This window comes from Ambystoma mexicanum, chromosome 8 (assembly GCF_040938575.1).
Source record: "Ambystoma mexicanum isolate Mex_15411 chromosome 8, UKY_AmexF1_1, whole genome shotgun sequence".
Classification (NCBI taxonomy): Eukaryota; Metazoa; Chordata; class Amphibia; order Caudata; family Ambystomatidae; genus Ambystoma; species Ambystoma mexicanum.
The window spans coordinates 780381211-780403715 of NC_090929.1; the positions used below are offsets into that span (position 1 = coordinate 780381211).

General features: G+C 45.5%; 1 protein-coding gene across 2 annotated transcripts in view; it reads right to left on the reverse strand.

Annotated features, from left to right (window-relative positions):
• The window catches only part of SUPV3L1 (Suv3 like RNA helicase), a 1718675-nt gene that overhangs the window by 454874 nt on the left and 1241296 nt on the right, over positions 1–22505 (reverse strand). The gene's annotated exons all lie outside the window — the stretch shown is intronic.

Sequence of the window (22505 nt, forward strand, 5' to 3'; positions counted from 1 at the left end):
GCCCTGATCAACCAATCGTTCAGGTAGGGGTAGACGTGAATCCCCCCTTTCCTGAGGTGCGCTGCCACCACTACCATGAGCTTGGTGAAGACCCTCGGGGCGGAGGTCAATCCGAACGGTAGGACCCGAAACTTAAAGTGCGAGTCGCCACGCGCGAACCTCAGGTACTTCTTGTGCTTTGGATGTATCGGCACATGAAAATAAGCGTCCTTGAGGTCGAGAGACACCAACCAGTCCTGAAGTTGAAGGGCCTGGAGGACTTGAGAGAGAGTAACCATCTTGAACTTGTCCTTTCTGAGGAGTTTGTTCAAACCGCGCAAGTCCATGATGGGTATCAATCCCCCGTCTTTCTTGGAAATCAAAAAATAAGGGGAATACCATCCCTTGTTCCTCTCTGCTACAGGCACCAGTTCTATGGCGCCTTTCTCCAGCAGGGATTGAATTTCCTGCGCAAGGAGCGGATCCGGACTCTTCAAAGAGAGATTCCCTGGTGGATTGTCTGGAGGCCTCTGCCAGAAAGGAAGACAGTAGCCGTGGGCTATGATCTCCAGAACCCACACATATGAAGTAATGGAGCGCCACTCTACAAGATGCTGCGCCAGCCTTCCCCCAACCGGTGAACCATGGGACATAGCCTCATGACTGAGCTGAAGCGGCTGCTGCGTTGCCTGAGGGCAAAGAGGCAACGGCCCGAGCGGCCTTGGCACTTCGAGTACCTTGTTTACCACATCTGGCCCTCCAACGCTGGCCCCTCTGACTGGCAGCTCCTCTCGCTTTACCAAAGGATGAGTAAAACAAAAGGAACCTCCCCTCATTTGCTGTGCCCTAGGACGAAAAGGTGGAGGTTGGCGTACTGCAGCGCCCAACGACTTTGCTGCAGCTTTGGAGGTCTGGAACCTGTCAAGGCTCTCGTCAGCCTTGCTGCCAAAAAGATGGACACCATCAAAGGGCATGTTGAGGAGCCGGGCCTGCACATCAGGAACAAACCCCGACTTCCGCAACCACGCAAACCTGCATATTACGGTGCTTGCCGCCATGGACCGGCTGACGCAATCTGCCATGTCCAAACCCGACTGAACGGCCTCACACATGACATCCTTGCCATCCTGGACCATAGCAAGAAAACCATCCCGTTCGTCCCCTTCGGGAATATGTTCAGGCGCTAAGGAAACACACACGTGCGTGAAACGTGACAAGGCACATACAGAGTTGGCAGCCTGAAGAGCCATACCCCCTAAAGAAAACTCTTTCTTCGCCCAGCCATCCAAGCGCTTGCCGTCCCTATCAGGAGGGATGGTAGGATACGACGCCTGCTTTGCGGGGCCGATGCCGCCTGCACCACCAAACTCTCCGGAGTGGGGTGCGTGGTCAAGTAGCAGGGGTCACTACTGGCTGGGTGGTATTTTCGCGGCAAAGACTTGCCCACTGCCGGGACACTCTCCGGAGCAGTCCAAGCCGCTGCTACCCTTCTTTGCAGAGCCATATTGAATGGCAGTATGAGGGTGGACCTTGGTCCAGGATAACCGTCAGGTCATCCTGCACAAAATCAACTGGGGGCGCCGACCACCCCAAGTAGTCCGTGACCCTCGACATATGGCGCTGGTACGATGACTCGGCATGGGTGACAGGCTCAGGCCTCCAGACCACTGGCATCATGCAGTGACTGACGCAGGTCCTCAATCAGGCTATGACCAGAAAGAATCTCATCTGGTACCGTGCCCGGAACCAACCCATCTTCAGAACCCTCTTCCACCTCGGAAATATACTCCATAGGCTGGAAAGTGGGCATTGAATAAGGGAGAAGGACATGTTTTGCCTTGGCCAGAGCCTTTCCAGGGGGTTCCCCCGTGCCACGAGGTACCTCCGACACCACAGCCTCGAAAGGTGTCGAGCGAAATGGTGTCGACGTCGAGCGCAGCGCTGACAGCATCGACGGCTTCGACACAGGCCTCGACGGCAGAGCCCTGAGCGTGTCCTTCGACAGCCTGGGCGCCAATGGCATCGACGACTTCCTCGGAGGCGGAGTGTCGAGAGAGTCCGTCGACGACCTCTGCGCCACCGGCGTCGACGTCTTCTTCGAAGACTTCACAGGTGCACATGGGCTCGAGCGCGTCGAGGACCGGGACCTGGAACGGGCATGACTAGAACGATTCCCCTTGTCCGAGCGGGACCTCTGCCGCGAATCGTGCCGACCACCCGAGCCCGAAGGCGTACGAGCATTGGCTCTAGTATGGTCACGGCCGACCCCTCTCGGAGGTGTGGACGGACCAGAGCCCTGCGATTCAAGAATAGCCAACATTGTCTTCCCGAAGCCCATTCCTCCGGAGAGGAACACTTGGTGGGATAAGAAACCCGCCGACGGGCAGAGTCCTCGGATGAGGACGGGGAAGGCGACCGATGACGGCGCTTCCAGGAGTGCCTCAAAGAGGCAGAGGAGTGGCGGGACCCACTCCGGGACCGAGACCCCCTAGACTTACGACTACGATGTGGTGTGTCGCCCCTCAAATCGTCCGTCGAAAACCCAGTGGACCTCGCCTTCCGGGGCTTGGACACCTTACCGACCGACAGCTTCTTCTTACGTTCCCGCAAGGCCTTGGACGTAAGCGACTGGCAGTCGACACAATCATCCGTGTTGTAGGCGTCCCCGAGGCACCAGAGGCAGGCGTTTTGCGAGTCCGTCACTGTCATCTTGGACCCGGAGTCCCCACACTTCTTGAAGCCCGGACGCGGGGTGGAAGAAGAGGAAGACATCCCGATAACACTTTACAAACGAACAGGTTCGAAGAACCGAAAGAACAGAAACTCCATAGAGTCGAGGCGCGCCGAGATCTCCGAAGTGAACACGTTCACGGAAAAAACGGAACTGAGGCTACGGGCGTCGTGCGTCCTACTTATAACATCCAGTGATGTCGGCCGTCGGAGGAGGTCCTCGAGGGCGGCGTATCGACGCAGGAGCCAAAGATTTTCCGAAGCAGCACAGCTGTGGTGATTACATGTCATAGATATGGAATACGTCAGAGGACCCAATCCCCTCGAAAGGTTCTGTCAAGTGTTCTAGGCATTTTTTTTAAGGAGCGTACAAGTTCCTTTGTACATATTTTCTTTTCATGTCATATAGGCCTGTGAAATGTTTTCAAGCTCTTGCTATTAAACTGGTGATAAACACACAAATACAGAAAAATAGGACACCAATAACGCAAAAGCAAAACCAGCATTTTATGAATAAAATACAATTCACTGCCTGTCAAAGGTTCAATTGCACGCTACACTGCAGTTACCAAGGCAGCGATAAAAGGCCCAGAAAGAATACAGAGAACGGACATAGGACCTGCCGCTCTTTTTCCCACTTAGCAAGCCCCACCCACCTGGTGCCTTTCCTGGTTGCCGCTCTTTTTCCCTACTTAAGGAGCCCTCCAGACTCTTTTCCTTTGCAGATGGGGAGCAAGTGCAAGTGGATCTAGGTCACCTGGCCTAAGCCCCGCCCACCTTCTTAGCCCTACCTCTTCCTTCCTGCTTTTAACTCTTCGATCAATGGCATTACTCGCCCAGGCGTCCGAAGCGAAGAGCAGATGAAGAAAAGGGCAATTCCTGTTTGGAACTGTAAGGGCAGATGAAGAAAAGGGCAATTCCTGTTTGGACCTGTAAGGCCAGATGAAGAAAAGGGCAATTCCTGTTTGGATCTGTTCGGACAAGCAGGACCCAGGACCCGAACACCTGCCCAGACAGCAGGTAAGCATGCACCAACATGTGTTTACTCCCTCTGTCCACACAGGCCATCCCCACCCCCTCGGGTCCCCCCGTGATATTACCTTGTGCCACCCACCCTTCTCTCATACAGGTGTTGCCTGTTTTGCTTGATTCTTCTACCCTCCTTCCCCCCTCCCACTTGCAGCCTACTTCTGCTGAAGTCTGTCCTGATGCATTCTGGTTTCACCATCATCGTCTTGTGACCAATGATGGATTTGACTTTATGGACTTCAATGCTTCACGGTGCATCACCCTTTCTCAACTCTCATGCTGGACTTCCTTTGCATCTTGTACTCATGGTGGCCCTGAATCATGCTGTTCCCATCTTCATCTTGTATCCTGGCTTGCAACATTATGTGTTACTATGGACTTCTGCAATTGTATTCGCTCTCCCCTCTTGCTTCTCCACTCTTTGACTGCTTACTCTCAGTTCTCTCCTCCCTTTTCCTATATCCTCTCCTTACTTTCTTCTATGCACTTTATCAGAATTGTCCCTGGATCTAGTATGATAGCAACCCGGTTTGTCTTCTACCCCCTCCCCTTACTTGTCCACCCCCCCCAGCATTATCTGAAATGTCGTCAGGCCTAGTACGATAGTCGGTTTTGTTCCTCCCCTCCCCTTCTGCACCCCTCTCCCTCACCTTTGGTTTTTCTCCGGCTCTACCAGAAACGTTGTCAGGCCTAGTACGCTAGTCACCTGTCTGTTTCCATTTCCTTACCACTCACCCCCCTCACTTCCTTATCTATGTCTTAGCTCTTGTACCATCTGAAATGTCGTCAGGCCGAGTACGATAGTTAATTTCACATCCTTACTGTTCATGGCCTCTAAGAATGTCATTGTATTTTCCCTTGTTCCCTCCCTTGCCTTGAAGCGCTTTGAAACACATTGTGTATAGGCACTATATAAATAAACTATCATTTCATATCAGAGGAGGGCAGAAAGGAGAAAATAAAGTTGGGAATAACAGGCCAGAATATGCCGTAAAAAAGATCAGGGAAAAAACAAAATGACCTTCTGTCCCTCCAAGTACATAAGCCTTCTTCGCCTTTCTAAAACTGCGCCCCTGAAACAATGCTGTCATACAAAAAGCCAAGGAAATCCAAATAAAGAGACAAAGCAAGGCTAAACAGAGTTATAGACCCCTCGCTCAGCACCACTGTTCCCATTTCTCCATCCGGAAAAGCTTCTACTGTCTCTGGCTGTTTGAAAAACATATGTTGTCTTTAGCATGGCAAGGTACTAAAATGAGGCTGCCACCTGCAAGTCCAGCAAATACTTACGGATTTCTAACAACTGCTGTCTCTCCTCCATGGAAGACTAATGCCAGTCCCGAAACCGTAGCATCTGCTACCTTTCAATGCATTTGTTTCTTGTACTTGTAAGCAGCAGCTACTCTGACAGCAAGATCTTTAAGAAAAATCAACATTTCTCCCATTTACCCTAATCATCTACTTACCTTAATGGAATGGAAACCTCTACACCTAGGGTATTTGGAACATTTCTCAATGGTCTTGCAAAGCAACCAGAGTATCCAAAAACGTACACAAGGTGGTAGTCAAACCCTCTAGATACACTGTGACAGGGTCATCCCCACGAAAGCAGCATGCACACAACTCTCCCACCTTGGTTGGCAAGAGATGCCTACTATGATACACAGACCACCTTAAGGCAACCAATAGGGGGGGAGAGGGTTAGGGAAATGGTGTGGATAGGTAAGGGGAGTTAGGATAACCAGAAAGGGTTAGGAAGAGGTTTTGGACAGGAACGGGGACGAGGGGAAAAGACACAATGTTCCAGAACTACACATAGTCAATACAAATGCTCGGCCAAACCTGAAATACACACTTCATGACACTTGTGGGTCAACACCAGTAAACCTATAGATAGAACCACTCTGCTACCATTTGCCCTGATTTATACCCTGCAACTTACCATTTGCCCAGTGTGAGGGGTCAGAAATGTAGATCGATTTTCTCCCAAATAGACATTTTATTAAACTACCTGGGGCATCCGGTGTTGCTCGTGTCCTGATCGAGTGGTGTCTCGTGTGCCCTGGAGGATGTTGCTCATTTCCTGTAGTCGGCAAGTCTTGCATCAGTTTGCTGAGGTGTCTCATATGCCCTGGAGGATTTTGCTCTTGTCCTCATGTCAGCAAGTCTTGCTTCAGTTTGCTCTGGCATCTCATTTGCACTGGGGAAAGTTGCTCTTGTCCTCTGGTCGGCTGTTGTGTTTAAGAAGCCCTTGATATTGATTTTCGCTTTGCATCAGATAGAGCTTTTCCAAGTGATGTTTGTTTTTTGTGCGGCATGTTTCAGTCATTAATGACTTCAGCAAATTTGAGAAAATGTCCAATAAAGATTGATTGTGCACTCTTCTCGTGAATGAACTGAAGTAAACTGTAACCTTGCCATTTCGCATATTTGGAGTGGCGTAAATGAACATTTTAAATATCTTTTTTTATTCCCTTTAAAAAAAGCTTTAAAACAGTTTCAAACTGTGTATAGTAGTAAAACATTTTAAAGGAATAACTTTTTTGCTTCAGACACTTTCCACACAGACACATACACACCCGTTTATATATAAAGATATGGGTGAGACAAACGCCTAACTTTCCCTAACCTAACAACGGGTTCCCTATCTATCACACTAAGGCTAAAGGAAAATTACCTTATGTGCAAGGATTTCTGTCCCTCACACTTATACATATAACAAAATCATACAGGAATTATTTGGCTGTTCAACCTTCATAAAATTCATAACATTCCATTTATATTCAAACAAAGAAATAAACACATTCCTGTAACCAGGGTTGAAGCCCCTTCCCCTGGATGAAGTCAGTATGTTTGAATCCAATGTCCAAACTTAAGCAAGTTATTGTCAATAACTAAGTTCCAGTTCAAGTATAACTGTTTCATTATTGTTTGTTTAGTTTCATAAAAACTTTACAAAATATTCACTTTTACATTTCTTACAACAAATTGTACTTTCAATAGTTCAATATTTAGTTCACACATTTCGAAACTCATTTGTTAAAATTCATAAAAATGTATAAAATAGATTTTATCTAACATTTTTCATTTTAAAAAAACCCTTAGCACATAAAACGATAAAATGATAAAACCGCATTCAAAACCGGCGTCCAAATCTTAAATAACCAATGAAAAGAACTTATCTATATTAACAAGACTCAGTGTGCCCACTTACTCAAAGTAGGTAGGCACAAATTATACAGGGCAATATGAACTTGGATTGTCTGTATTCAGACAGTACTTCCAAAAGTTGTCACTCTTGCTTTCATTCCATAATTCCTTCACTCGGAAATTGGAAAGTCTTCTTTTTCAAAGTAGGATCTCTCACTCTTCAAGACAATGTTTACATTGTTCTCAATCTGCCATTTGACAAACCAAAAGAAGTCTTTGTCTTCATATATCACATCAGCAATATAATGATCCTCCTCTTTGAATTCCAGTCGCTCTTCATTATATCACATTTCTTCTTCAGAAGCAACACAATTTTGTCAGAATGGTTTCACAACAGTTTAACAAAGCACAACAGTGAATGTACCACTTTCCTTCCACCACAGCCTTCTACAACATTGCAGTACTTCAACTTTTCTTCTTCCTGTTCCACTCCCCTGCCAGGACTAACCACCAATTGTTGCTTTCCTGGTATATTAGTCTGCCAGGAAAAAACTCCTACAACTACTATCAGTACTTTGTGGTGAGGCTTGCTTCAAAAATGTCAAAACTTCAATTCTCAATGTGAAAAGTTAAATCAACACTGTTTCACGGATAAGTCTTTTGATTTCCAACAACCACAATGGATTTGTAATTTCTTCAACAGGGATGCAGTAAACATTGACTATGTCTTTCACACTAATCTGTTTAACCCGGGCAATGCAGGTTATATTTCCATCCCCCTGGATAATGGTCACAAGGAGGGCTTCTATTCTGCCATCTTTGGATTTTCTCAATTGGTTTTCTTTGATTTAGGAAATGCTTGTTACAAAATTCTTCTACATTGTGTTTCAATATTGTCCCCTATTGGCTTTGACAATTTTGGTTACAATATTCTTTTTCACTTTCTCTCTTAAGATAAGAGTTGCGCCTAAATTGCCCCAATTCATTCGTTGAGTATTCAAAAGGTTTCTTAGGAGCCATCGGTCTGTTTCGGAGCACTTCGGGGTCAACTAAGGCCAAATGACCGGTCTTTCTGTGCAGCTCCGCTGGACCCGGTGCTCCCGTTTCTTCTTCCATCGGGTCCGCACAGACATTTGACAGCTCGGGTAATATCCCCGTTGCTCGCCCACTTTGTCATTGGAGCTCTTTCTGCTCCACTCGCACTCAGGTGAACGCCACACACTGGAGCAGCATGTAGGACCAGGAAAGCTCTCTCCCACGGGACAGCTACTCTTAGTGTTGCTTCCGGCTATGCGTCCAATGCATACAGGTTTCCCAACCTCTGCCACGTTCTCAACGCGGCGTCCTGCGTGCAACGCAGTGGAGCCTCTAGTGTTTCCTTCTCCCTTCTGCTGCTTCCACTGCTTACTTCTAATGGCCCGCACCTGAAGGGCCCTTAAATGTTTAAAAGTCCCACTCAGGTGTGGGTCATTATGTGTACTAGACTGCACATCACAGTTCTGTAACTCCAAGCCCCTCTTTCTCGTCTCAGTACCCAGTGCATTATGGGACTTGACATTTCTTATGTTCTTATTTACTTTAATCTCAGGATTTTCAACTTTACAATATGACGTTAATATGGTATGCTCATTAGGGAAATTATTTCGAGTATTCTCCCATTCTTCCTGACCTAAATCTCCTCTCATGTGATCTCATGCGGGTGCCTTTCCCTGACCACATGAGAAGGGGTCCAAGCCAGGGATTCTGGGATGATCACATCTGATTCATCACATACCCTTCCCCTAATGTCACCGGTTTTTATAGCATGCATACGGAATCGTGATAGGAAATCAACATTCAGTTGTTCCTTTACTATGTTTGACAGAAAAGCAATAGGTCTTTAAATCCAAAAACCAGTGCATAACTCTAGCGCTGGTAACTTTCCTCAAACTCAACCACTTAAGGGAAGCATGATCAGTCACCAGGCAAAACGTTCTCCTTGCAAGATAATACTTCAAATAAGTCACAGCCCACTTAATAGCCAGGGCCTCAAGTTCTAACGTGGCATAATTCTTCTTTCAAGGAAATAATTTCCTGCTAATGTAAAGAATACTGTGTTCTATATCATCATGAATGTGGGATAACACAGCCCCAAGGCCAGTATGTGAGCCATCTGTTTGCAGGATAAATGGTCTATTGAAATATGCCACTTTCAATACAGGTTCACTACACAGTATGCGTTTAAAAGCATCAAAATATACTTGGTCTTCGGGGTTCCAGTTATGTTTTTGCGGTTCAGCTTTTCTAAGTTTGTGAGAATGTTAGTGATGGAAGCAAAGTTAGGAATAAATCATTGGTAATATCCGACCGATGTTTCTTCTACTGCTTTAACTTTCTCCGTTTGAGTCAGAACCAATCCATTTCCCAAAAAGAAGCCTAGATATTTAACCATAGACCTAGCGAGGTAACTTTTTTGAATTGGCAGTAAGTCCAACTTTTCTTAGAGCCTGGGTTATCATATATAAATGGGACATGTGTTCCTGTGATGAGTTACTATCTTGATATTGTTAATATAAACCCCACACAATGAAGCATATTGTCTAAGAATTGGATCCATTCATCTATGGAAGGTAATACCTTGAATTGAAATAGACCTATTGGTGTAGAAAAGGCAGTCTTTGGTTTATCTATGGGATTAAATGGTACTTGCCAATACCCTTTTGTCAAATCAATTGTTGAAAGATACAATGAGTCCCCCAACGTGTCAATAAGATTGTCTATCCTGGGCATGGGTTAGCTATCAAACTGTGAAACGTCATTGACCTTTTCTCTGAAGTCAATACAAAATTCTGCAGGAATTATCAGTTTAGCAACTGGTACAATAAGAGAGGACTAAGGGCTCAGAGGGTTCGATAATATCTGCTTTCAACATAGCCTCCATCTCTTCCTGAATAATCTTTTTCCTATTCTCAGAGATTCTATAAGGTTCACGTGCATTGTGGGAGTGCCTCAGGAGTGCTGTTCGGCTGAGGGACTCTACGCTCTGCCAACAGCAGCCTGACTGGATTCTGCATTGTGCTGCTTGTGGATTAATCTGATTCGCTGAACTGGTAATCCTTTCAACATAAAATTCGCTGGATGGAAGCAAATTTACGGCATCATACAGCGTTTTGCACTGTGTTTTCTTTTCGACCTGCAGGTCAGCCAAGCCTTGCCTGGCTATCCCAACAAGCACTACTTAGCCACGGGTGCACACGCAACTCGCACGCACATTGTGGGAGTGCTTCAGGAGTGCTGGTCGGCTGTTCAGCTGAGCAGCAGAAAGCCTCCTGTATTCACGTTACTTGGCTGACAAACTTGATATTCACTGGGTTAGTCCTGATACTAACACTTAAACTAGAATGGAGCCTTACACGTTGAAAACCGTCATGCCAGTAACAATAACTTCTACCCAGATAGAAGTTTGCTGTAACGTTGCGATGGCGTCCTCCGACTTGTTTTCCAAAAAAAACAGTGCTTGAATAAGTGAACGGGATTGCCTCTTTGAAAACTCAGGGAAGCCGAAATGTTTCACAATGGACATCATAAAATATTACCCTATAACTGCACAAGCTAACAAGCACACTGCTTTTGAAAGACACGAACTGAGCATGACAAACTCTTGACAAAGTAGTGTGGCCGCCGCTTCTATAACCATCTCGGACTCCGTTCTGCTTGCAGAAACTACAAACGATGTGGCTCTGCCTTTCTCTTCTGCTCTTATTTTGGACCACGTTACTAATCAAGTAGAACCAGCAATGTTGTTGTGTGATCAACTTAAGGTCATGATTCATGCTATCCCGGCCAAGATGCCCCCCCCCTTGCTATATTCACAGGTTGTGAAAGCACAACCTGTGCTGAATGGTGACAAGAGGTTGGTCAGCCATGCCTCCTCGACTGTCGACCCAGCGCCATTCATAGTGGAGGCGTTGTTTTCACCTAATGCTTTGCCTGGGCATAATTGTAAATCTACTTATAGTCCTATGTATAATACTTGCGCATCTTCACCTCCATTAATAGCGGGGGGCACCATTCCAAATCAGATTGACGTGCTGGCTGATGATCCTGCTGTTGTAGGAAGTAGTGTGCCTGAAACTCAATACCAAGAACAATTGATGGTGGAAAATGTAAACCTGTCACAATCCCCTGTGTTATAAATACCCAGACTCCTCAGAATCTATAGCAGATATATTGCATGTCACTAGATTGTCCTTTGCACAGCCCACTCCTCGTCCATAATTTGGGCTGGATACACTAGATCAAATAAGAAGTGACAGATTGTTTATAATTCAACGGCTTACCATCGTACTGAACAATAATTTCTTCATGTTTGAAGATGAATACTATATCCAAATTTCCGGTACATCAATGGGTGCCACAATGGCACTGAGTTATGCCAATAGTTTTATGGCATACTTGGAAGAAACAAGGGTACTCAACAACCCCACTTGGAAGGACCAACTAAAATTATTTATCAGATACATTGATGACTTGTTCGGAGTTTGGGCAGGGACCGAAGCAGATCTACAACGCTTCTTTGACTTCATGAATTCATTGGCACCAAGGATCAAATTCACTTACAAAATAAGCAGGACGTCTCTTGAATTTCTAGATGTACTGGTCTACTCTAACAGACAAATAGTCAACAACAGTCTTCACCAAGAAGACTGACAGGCACAGTCTGCTCTTGGCGTCTAGCTTTCACCCTAAAACCACTATCAAGAGTATACCCCTTAGTCAACTTCTGAGATACAGAAGAATAGTATCAGAGGAGGATGAATATGAGAAAAAAAGCCAACAAACTTACAAAAAGATTTTTCTCGAGAGGATACGACTGGATTAAGTTAAAGAGATATATTCAGAAAGTCAAGAGTATAACCATACTGGAAGCCTTAAGACCCAGTATTAAAAAGGAAACAAAAGATTTAGTGCATGTTACAACTTACTCGCAACAAAGCGGACAAATCAAGACGATTGTTAAGAGAAATTGGGAAACACTATCGCTGGATCCAAAGTTAGAAAACCTTTTTCCTACACTTCCTCTCTTTGCTTACAACAAGAGTAAATCTGTCTGAGATCACTTGATTAAATCAGACTTTTGTCATAAGAAAAACCAACTCCCAACATTCAAAGGCACACTTCCCTGTAATAACTGCAAGTGCTTTCATAACATCATTAAAGGAAATTACATTCATCACCCATACAAAGGTAACAAAATTACACTGAGGCATACCTCTACTTGTGACACGAAGAATGTCATCTCGAGGGTTAAGTGCCTGTGTGGTCTCTACTATGTAGGCCTTGCTGGAAGGAAAGCAAAACAGTGATGGGGGGAACATAAGTCCAATGTTCATCAGGAATCTATAAATCTCCAGCTGCACAACACTCTAAAGAATTTAAACATTCAGTTGCCCAATTACAATTTGTTATCTTAGAGCATGTTCAACTGCCAAAACGGGGAGGTAATCTTCCAAAACTAATGCAGCAAAGGGAAACCTTTTGGATTGAGAGATTAGACTCTATGCATCCCAGAGGGATGAACCTTGACTGGGACCTACATTGCTACTTGTGAATGAATCTGTCTGTTTGTACCAACAATGTACAATTGCTCATTGACTTTGAAGTACTAGCGGAATCATTATATTACTGTTTTGACCGTAATTACAGCCGATGAATGCAACTAAGGTTTAATGAACATTCTTTTGAGTTTAACATATAACCTTATGCAATATTTTTTAGTCCAAAAATCGATTATGATCTTCCGAATAATTGTTGTAAATAACTCAGGCTGTATACCATACGATGTAATTATGTGAATTAACGTGGTGATCCTTATGCGATGTTGTAACAAACTCACTTTACTCACTTTTTCATAAGTTTATAATGCGTCTCAAAAAGCATATTAATTGATAAAAAAAATGTGTTGTCAATATGCGAGTAGATGTGATCTATTAGTTTCACTTGCCCCATTTAATAACATTCCAGTTAATAATAGTCATATGCTGCTCACGTGGCTTAGAGAGAGTAGCAACTTTAATTAATGTAATGGTAATCACACAGCCATTGTTTAGCCCAAGTCTTTATTAGAACACACGACCAAAACCGTAGCCTAGCAACGATCAGCAAACAGAAACAATCAGAGGAGACTCGTCTTTTCCAGCGGACTAGCTGCAGCGCGCATAAGAAGGTAACTACATTGCTTTGCCTTAAAAACCGATTTACAACAAATAGATACCATTTCAGAGGAGTTTAGATTATGCAAAAGACATTTAGTCTTAGCATATTCTTTCCCTCATTTCAGCACGACAGTGAAGGGCACACAGGAACCGCTAATTGGATATTGAGACCGGATCACAAAGTATTGTGTGTGCGAATACTGGGGAAACCATTATCCTGCTAATACTCTTTTGGACGAGTTGTTTGCTTACTTGAGCTATGTAGAGACTTGTTAAAAATATGTTGCTCTTGGACACACGACCCTAATCAAACCATACCATATATTTACCCAGCAGTGACAATAAAGACGTAGAGATAACGGAAGTGAAAGCCGTGCAAGAAGCTGAGTGCGTTTACACGTCTCCTGTTGGAATATACGTGGAGGCAATAGTCATATCAAGGTACGCTCTTATCAACTCAATCAGAGTTAATATATACGTTAAGTGTCACCTCACGCTAGTGATCCCCATTTAAATTCTATTGCAGCAACTATACTCACAACCAGAGAATCCTCATAGACGGAACAACACTGCCTTTATCCCACTACTTTGCATTTCCTCAAACAAGGAACTTGTCAGCCGAATTTCCTTGGGGTGAGTTAAATTACCACAGTAATTAAATTAATTCCGCTACATATCCTTGGTTCTGGTCTGACAGCGGGACACAGCGCTTTTGCCAGCGCCTCGTCACGCAACAGATTATTAAGGGATGTTCAATGAGTAGCTCAAATTGTGTTATATATACAATTAACATAATCCTTGTTAAATCTTTTAAATTCTAGGGTTTTAATATCCTTTGAGTAAGAGTGTCACGAATACCTGCTCTTGATACGATTGCCATTCTAGGTTGGTTTAAGTGAGCCTATAATTCTGTTATTTAATTTTGTTTAAAAACTTTACTTATCCTTGAACCTAATTTCTAGAACTAAAATTGATTTATTTCTATTAAAATTTCAGAAGGAATATCCAAGATATCAATACCTGAAGGGCTTTTAGCCCAAAAAGTATAGTATGAGATAGGCGGAGAACCATCAAATTTATGTAGATAGTAATCTCCTGTCTAGATATCAGGATATCACTCTATCAGAACACAGGACAATATATTTTGCGTAAATCAAAGATTGATTACCTGTTCCTTTGTTCAAAAAATTATTTTGTTGAAAACCTGTATAATTAATGTGTGATAAACAACAAAAATGTGATTATAATTTTTTGCCAATTTACAAATTCAATGTACAAATGTATCATTTAAAAATCTTGTTCATTTGAGAATACAATTATTTTCAATTAACTGAGTTACTTTTTGAATAGTCATTTCTCATGAAAGCTTTTTGACAAACTTTTGGTTGTGAATGTTGTGCCCCTGTTTGTATCCCGAGGTATCTCAAGTTACCATTCCTTCTTTCATACTTATGATCTGGTAGCACAGACCTAACAGGTACCACCTGTAAATCGATTAACATTCCCTCATACGTAATTATTTACTGACTCACTAAGACATTTTCACGTGCACCTCTACAACCAAACTAGTTCTAGCATTACAACCTATAAACAATGACCCCATCTTAAATGCACTGAATAATAGTGAATTTACACTAATAATGCTCTATGAAGCATTGTTAAAAAAAACAACTGAACTCCATCATGATTTGCTAGCCAAACTCGATGTTAAATTGGAGTCATTAACTACAAATTATTTTTTTTTTTTAAACCTTTATTTTATTGTGCTTGACAGAACAAATGAAGGGCAGACACCAGAACACAGATTATTGTTTACAACATAAGCATAAACAGACTATGCATAACAGTGATATATGAAACCAGTAGGGTGTTGTCGTGGGGGTACATCACTAGGCATACATGACATGGCAAGTAGAATGAATGTCTAAGAGGGGCTGCTGTGAGGGGGAGGATTGCCCAGATATAGAGTCGTCTGACTTGGCGGACAAGGATGGAAGATAGGAACTGAATAGATGCCACACATCTCTCGGTCTCGATGTTGGTTGCATTTGGAATGTCCATGCCTCCTCCGTGTCGGAGGCCCAGGGGACGGTAGATAGCCATTGTGCACGTGTAGGGACCTGGGGCTGAAGCCAGTGCAACAGGATATATCGTACTGCAAGTAGCATACATAGACCAGCAAGTTTTTGGGAGTTACGATGGAGACCTGGGAATTAATGAAAGAGGCATTTTGAAGGGGAGGGAGAGAACTCATGGTCAAGGATAGATGAGGTCGTGGAGCAGACATCTGACCAGAATTGGGTAAGGCAGGGGCAGGCCCAGATCATGTGAATATTGGTTGCATCATTGGACCTACACCTGGGGCAACAGGGAGAGTGGTCAGGGAACATTTGATGTAGTTGAAGTGGGGTGTAGTGGTATCGATGTAGTATTTTAAATTGGATTAATTTAAAATGAGAGTTGAATGACACCTCATGGGTGCGGGCACACATTTGCTTCCAGCACTGGTCAGACACTTCCGTTGCCAGGTCCACGGACCAAGATTGTCTCAGCGCATCAAACGTGGGGGAGGTTTTAAATTGCAGTAGGGAGTATAATCTGGGTATCTTCCCTTTGGTATTCATGGTGTGAATTAATTCTGCTAAATTCGGATCATCAGGGGCATGACAGGGAAAGTGGGATATCTCTTCTTAAGGATACGATGAAGGGCTGAGTACTGGAGCCAGATGGGAGACTTCCGTCGTAGGGTTACTGGTAGGTCTGCCCATTCAACAAAGTGGTCTTGGTCAAAGACATCTCGGATGGTTTCGAACCCCGCTTCTGCCCAGTTGTGTGCCTCAGCCAGGGGAACACAGGGAACCCCGGGAGGAAGTTCCAGAGTGGGAGGCTGCCATGGAATGGGTGAGGGTTGTCGGACAATGCCCAGATCCCGCTGAGTGCTTTAAATGTGATGTCCACTGGGTCAAGGGAATTGCTATTGCGGATGGGTGGGGGAGTGCCAGAGAACGGATGGCGCTGTTTCCCACCACCCTTTGTTCCAGACGCAGGTGTGATGGGGGATTCGTGACAACAAACCAATATGATGCAAACTGCTGACTAGCCAATATTTCATGATGTTGAGGGCACCGAAGCCACCAAGTTCTACGGGGATAGCCAAGGTGTCGTATTTAAGGCGGACTGCTCCGGAGTGCCATAGGAACTCATTAAGTATGCGAGCCAATGATCAGATAAAAGCCTTGCCTGGCCATAATGGGAGATTGTGAAAGCGATAGAGAAGTTGGGGGGGAGGACCGCCATCTTTAAAATCCCATGTTTACCCACAAGAGACAGTGGGAGTTTAGCCCACCCCTGGCATTTCTTTATAAGCGAAGATAAGTAGTTCAGGTAGTTGGCCTCAAGGACTTTATCGCGTGTGCGTGCTACAACCGCCCCAAGGTATGCGTTTTCTGTTTGTCACCGGTTGAAGCCCATGAGATCGGGGGGGGGCGGAGCTTGTCTCAGTTAACGGAAAAAGTGTTGTTTTGGTGCAATTGACCTTAAGACCGGAAAGTTCGCCAAAGTGTACGTCGTCTGCAAGGATCGGAGCCAAGTTATGTTCAGGGGAGTGGATGAAAAGCAGGGAGGAGTCAGCATATAGGGAAATAATGTCGGGTGCGTCTAGCATGCGAAGGCCTCTATGCGAGTGTGACTGCCGTATCCTATCAGCCAGGGGCTCGATGGAAATAGCAAAGATTAGGGGCGAAAAGGGGCATCCCTGTCTCATGACACAAGATATATCAAAGGGGAAAGAGTGCCTGTCCTCCATGCAAACCCTGGCAGTAGGACTGGAGTATAGTAGTTTGATCCAAGAGAAAACGGGGCCCGAAGTTGCACTTTACTAGCACCCACCAAATGTAGCTCCAGGAGACGGAATCAAATGCCTTCTGCATGTCTAGGGACATCGCCACAGCTTGGGTCTTTGGGTCGATCCTGCTTATGTTGTTGAAGAGGTGACGTAGATTAAGGGCGGTGGAGCGGCCAGGGATAAATCCGGACTGGTCTGGGTGTATAATGTGGGGAATGTTAGGGAGTTAGCCGCATGGCCAGAACCTTAGCCTAAATCTTAATGTCACAATTTATGAGTGAAAGAGGCCTGTATGACCCACACTGGGTTGGAGGTTTGCCAGGCTTAAGAAGTATGGTTATAATAGCTTCACCTAGGGTAGGTGGGAGTGTGCCCGAAGTGCAGGATTCTTCCCATAGTGCCAAGAGGTGGGGGACCAGCCGTGATTTGTATTGCTTGTAGAATTCAATGGGGTAGCCGTCAGAGCCAGGGGTTTTGCCTGTGGCTAATGAGTCAACGGCTTCAGCTATTTCCTCAGGGTGATGGGCATATCCAGAGTCGTGCTAGTGTCATCAGAAAGAACAGATAGAGAGAGGGAATCAAGATAAGCACCTATGCTTGATTCCGAGACAGTGTCAGTATTGGCATATAGGGAGGAATAGAATGACCGAAACTGTTCATTAATGTCTTGTGAAAGGAGCGCCATGGAGCCATCAGGTCTTTAGATGGCAGTGATGTGTGGTGATCCCATCTCACGACGAATGAGTCTAGCAAGAACGCGGCCTGGTCTTTTACCTTCACCGTAGCGTCTCGCCAACCCGGGGGCGTCTATGAATTTCCTCTCCCTTTCAGCATGGGTCCGAATGATGCCCAGTTCAGTGCTAATGTTTGCAAGGGTGGTTAGGGTGCGGTGAAGGGCATATTGGGCCTCATGAGAAGAGAGTTTGGATTTGCTTGAGGAGATGTCCCTACGAATAGTTTTGAGGATCCCGGTCTCTTTGGAGATGGCTATTCCCCCTGATATAGTCCTTGAACGATTCCCAAAGGGTGGCCTGGGTGAGAGCAGATCCAGTATTTAGTGTGAAGTAGTCATCTATTGCTGAGTCAAGGTCAGCCCTAAAGGCCCCATCTAATAATGACTGAGGTTTTAGTCTCCAGGAGCGGATGTCACCAGAGGGAGCACCCCAAGCTAGGGAGATAGTCACAGGGGAGTGATCAGAGCGTGTTCTGGGAAGAATTAGCATTTGCGGGACGTTCCTCAGTAGTGTCTCTGATACGAGCCATCTGTCTATCCTAGAGTGAGAGTCGTGAACAGAGGAGTAGAAAGAATACATGTGGGAATCTGGATGTATCATTCTCCATGCATAAGTTAGTTTGAGTTGCGGCAACGATTCTAGGATAACTCGGGCGGCCCTGGAGAGTTGGCTGGGGCTGGTACCCGACCTTTGCCAATCAACATCGAGAATTGTATTGAGGTCCCCGCCCCAACGGATAGGGATCTGCGGGAACCCGACAAGTAGCGTAGTAAGATAAGAGTAGAATTCAGGGTCATCTATGTTGGGCCTATACACATTGAATGGTAAAGTGTTGATGCTCCTCAAACAGCCATGAAGTAAGAGATTGAAAAATGGCAGTCTTACTGCCATTAAAAACTGGATGTCATCCTGTAACGCTCACCTGATTCCCACGGAGGCGCCGGTCTTGGCAGGATGGTGTCTGTGACTCGAAAAGTGAAGTGCAGGACTCGATTGGCTTCCGGGGCTGAGCCTCTTCGCACTGTGTGTCTAACTCGAAGAGTGAGATATCTGCAGGTGAAAGAATATGGGGTTAATGATCTGGGGTTGTCGGGTATCTCTCTACCTTTCCCTTCCTCGCTTTTCCGTGGAGCCCCAAGGTCAACGTGCTCACCTTAGATAGGTGAATGCTGGACTCTCCATCTGCGTCTGGTGCAGGGTGCCGTTGCCAGTTCCTTCACTGGGTGAAACGTAGGCCTCTTGACATCAGAGGATTGCTACCGTCAATAACTGCACGAACGGTGAGTTTCCGGACACCTTTTAAGTCTTTACAGTCTTTAGGTGCGTGGGCACGTTAATGTGGAACAGGGCTCTGTATAATGCTTTTTCTATTTGTCTTGCATGGCTCTTGAGGTAGAAGATGGTGTGAAGAAAGCCGAAGTTCGAGCCAGAGTCTTGGAATGACACGCTTGGAAATGCGTAAGTGAATGCCGGTTGCCTGCTTTTCAAAAGCTCTCTAACTGTCTCTTTTCCCTTGCAGTTGTGAGTTCGGGTGTTGAAGAGACGCTGGAAACGCCGGAGTGTTTGCAGGCGCCCTATTGTGGCGGGCGCGATGGCGCGTAAGTAAAATACCTGTCTAATGTCTCTTCTTTTGTCTTTCAGGTGCAGGATTCCAGCGTTGAAGAAAACCGGAATTCCCGGAGTGCCGGTAAGTAATTCCACACAGGAATAACTATGCTTTTGTCTTCACAGGCGGAGGAGCAGCGTGAAGAGATGGTAGCTGCCGATGGATCAGGTGAGGAAAGCGCTGCACGTGAAGGTTGCCGTGCTAGCCTGTTGTTTCTTGTCTTTGCAGGTGCTACTGAAGGCTGGATACAGGAATGGTAAGCGTTTTTTCTTGCAGGTTCAGGATCGGAAAGAAGAAAACTGGAACAGACACGGTGAGCGTTCTGCTGCAGATGCAGAATAACGCGAAGCACGTTTCATCAATCGAGTGTGGTTTAAATAGCCTTGGAGTGATGAGGCGTCTTCCTCCACGGCCTCGCCTAGGTAAGAAAAGAGTTCCTGTTCCAGAAGAGTTCCAGTGTTGTATCCAGGGAGTGGAGCTTGCCCCACCCAGGTAAGAAAGTAGTCCCGGCTCACAGAGGATTCCTATGTGGCTGGTAAGTAAGCAGCATGGTCTGCTGCAGGTAAGTCCACCCAAGCATCTTCATACAAATTATGAGCCCGGCGCTTCCAGTGCCGGGACCAGTAACTTTGATGAGCCTGGTGCCACCGGCGCCAGGACAAGGTCCAAAAGGTCCCAGTGGGGACCGGCTGGTGCCTAGGATGAAGGTTAGGGGCCTGCTTCCAAGGACGTTGGGCTGGTCCTAGCTCCTTGGAAGCAGTGATCATGACAGCACCCCCCCTCAAGGCCCCTCCTAAGCGTGTCTTCTCCGGGGGTTTTGGCTTGTCGGGGTGATTCAGATGGAATTTCTTGACCAGACGAGGTGCGTGGACATGTTCTGAGGGTTCCCAAGACCTTTCCTGGGGGCCGTATCCTTTCCAATCAACCAGGTAATATAATTTAGATTTGGAGATTTTGGAGTCTAGGATGTTCTTTACTTCGAACTCAAGTTCTCCCTCCACTAGAACAGGTTCTGGGAGTTCGGTCAATCGGGTTTCTGGTTGTACTGGTTTTAGTAAGGAGACATGGAATACTGGATGTATTTTCATATGCGAAGGCAATTCCAATTTGACAGCCACCGGATTAATTATGGCAGAGATGAGAAAGGGTCCTAAGTATCTCGGGATGAAGGTGCGGGGTCCTTTTAGAGGCAGGTGCTTAGTGGATAACCAGACCTGATCTCCCACTGCGTAGTGAGGGGCCTCTTTACGGTGTTGATCCGCTCCTTTCTTGTATAGAGCTTTAGCTCTTTGCAGATGGGCAGTGGCTTCTTTAAAAGTACGAGTGATCACCGAGTGCAAGTGATCCACAGCAGGTGTTTCGAATTCTTGGGGAGGATCCAGGTTAGAGGTCCTAGGATGGTTTCCGTATAATAAGAAGGGAGTCTTCCCGGTTCCAGAATGGGTCGAATTGTTATAAGCGTATTCAGCGATCCAAAGGATATCCTTCCAAGGGTTTTCAGTTTGTTGGAGCATGCAACGTAAATATTGCTTCAGAGTTTGATTTGTCCTCTCGGTTTGTCCGTCAGTTTGGGGATGGTGACTGGTTGAAAGTCTCACATCAATTTGGGCTAAGCGACAGCAACTTCGCCAAAAGTGGGAGATGAATTGACTTCCCCTATCGGAGACCAAAACCGAGGGAAAACCGTGTAACCGAACGATGTTTTCTAAGAATTCTCGGGCTAATACTGAAGCTGAAGGTAGGCCCTTCAGGGGAATGAAGTGAGCCATCTTGGAGAATAGATCCACGACTACTAAAATGGTATTATACCCTGAGCATGGAGGTAAGTCCGTGATGAAATCCATGGACAGGGTATGCCATGGACAGGGAGGGATGTCCAGTGGGTGTAAGAGGCCGGCTGGTTTCTCCTTCTGACTTTTATTCTGAGCACACACACCGCAGGAGATTACAAAGTCTCTAATATCCTTCTTCCATGATGGCCACCAGAAATGTCTTTTGACCTTTTCCATGGTTTTGGTAACGCCAGGGTGACCCTCCATTAATGAGTCGTGATAACAGCAGATTACCTGTTTTTGTATTTTCTCACAGGGCAAGTACAATCGTCCTCGGAAATATGGTAGGTCTTGGTCCACTGAGAAATCCTTCCCCTTGAATTGCCAGTCCTGTAATTCCGCCGGAGTTAGGAGTGATTTGACTGTAGTCTCGATGTCTTCAAAGGATTGAGCGCTGACCAAGCCCAAAATCCTTTGTTCTGGGATTATGGGTATTGGTTCAGGATTGGTCAAGTGTTCATCTATTCCCATCCGGGAGAGGGCATCGGCTTTTCCGTTTTTACTGCCTGGTCGAAAAGTAATTATAAAGTCAAACTCAGCCAAAAACAGAGCCCAGCGGAGCTGCCTGGAAGACTGAGCTTTGGCCGTCTTCAGATATTGGAAGTTGCGGTGATCTGTCATTACGGTGACTGTGTGTCTGGCTCCCAAAAGATAATGCCGCCAGGCTTTAAAGGCTGATCTGATAGCTAAAAGTTCCTTGTCTGTAATTGAATAGTTGATCTCGGGAGCCGAGAATTTGCGGGACCAAAAGGCTACAGGATGTAATTGGTGTGTGACCGGATCTCTTTGTGATAAAACTGCCCCCATAGCAAGACTAGAAGCATCTGTTTCTACGATGTAGGGGAGTTCTGGGCGAGGGTGTTTTAGAACAGGTGCAGAGATGAATTTAGCTTTTAAGTCCTGAAAAGCTTGTTCCGCCTCGGTAGACCACTCAAAACGTTTGTTTTTCTTTAATAGTGCGGTGATGGGCTGGACTATTCGAGAGAATTCAGGAATGAACCTGCGGTAAAAGTTAGCGAAGCCTAACATGCTTTGAACTCCTTTTACAGAGGTTGGTGAAGGCCACTTGATTGCATCGACTTTCTTTGAATCCATATGGACTCCGTTTGGTGACAATATGAATCCCAGGAACTCAACTTCAGTTACGTTGAAAGCGCATTTTTCAAGCTTAGCAAAAAGGTTATGTTGACGTAATCTCTCGAGGACCTCTTTAACGTGTTTCTGATGTTCCTCTTCAGATGATGAATAGACGAGGATGTCATCAATGTAGACAACAACACACACATCTATGAGTTCTCTAAGGACATCATTCATAAAATACTGGAAGGCGGCAGGAGCGTTGCATAGTCCAAAGGGCATAACTTGATATTCAAACAGCCCATACTTGGTGCGGAAGGCCGTCTTCCA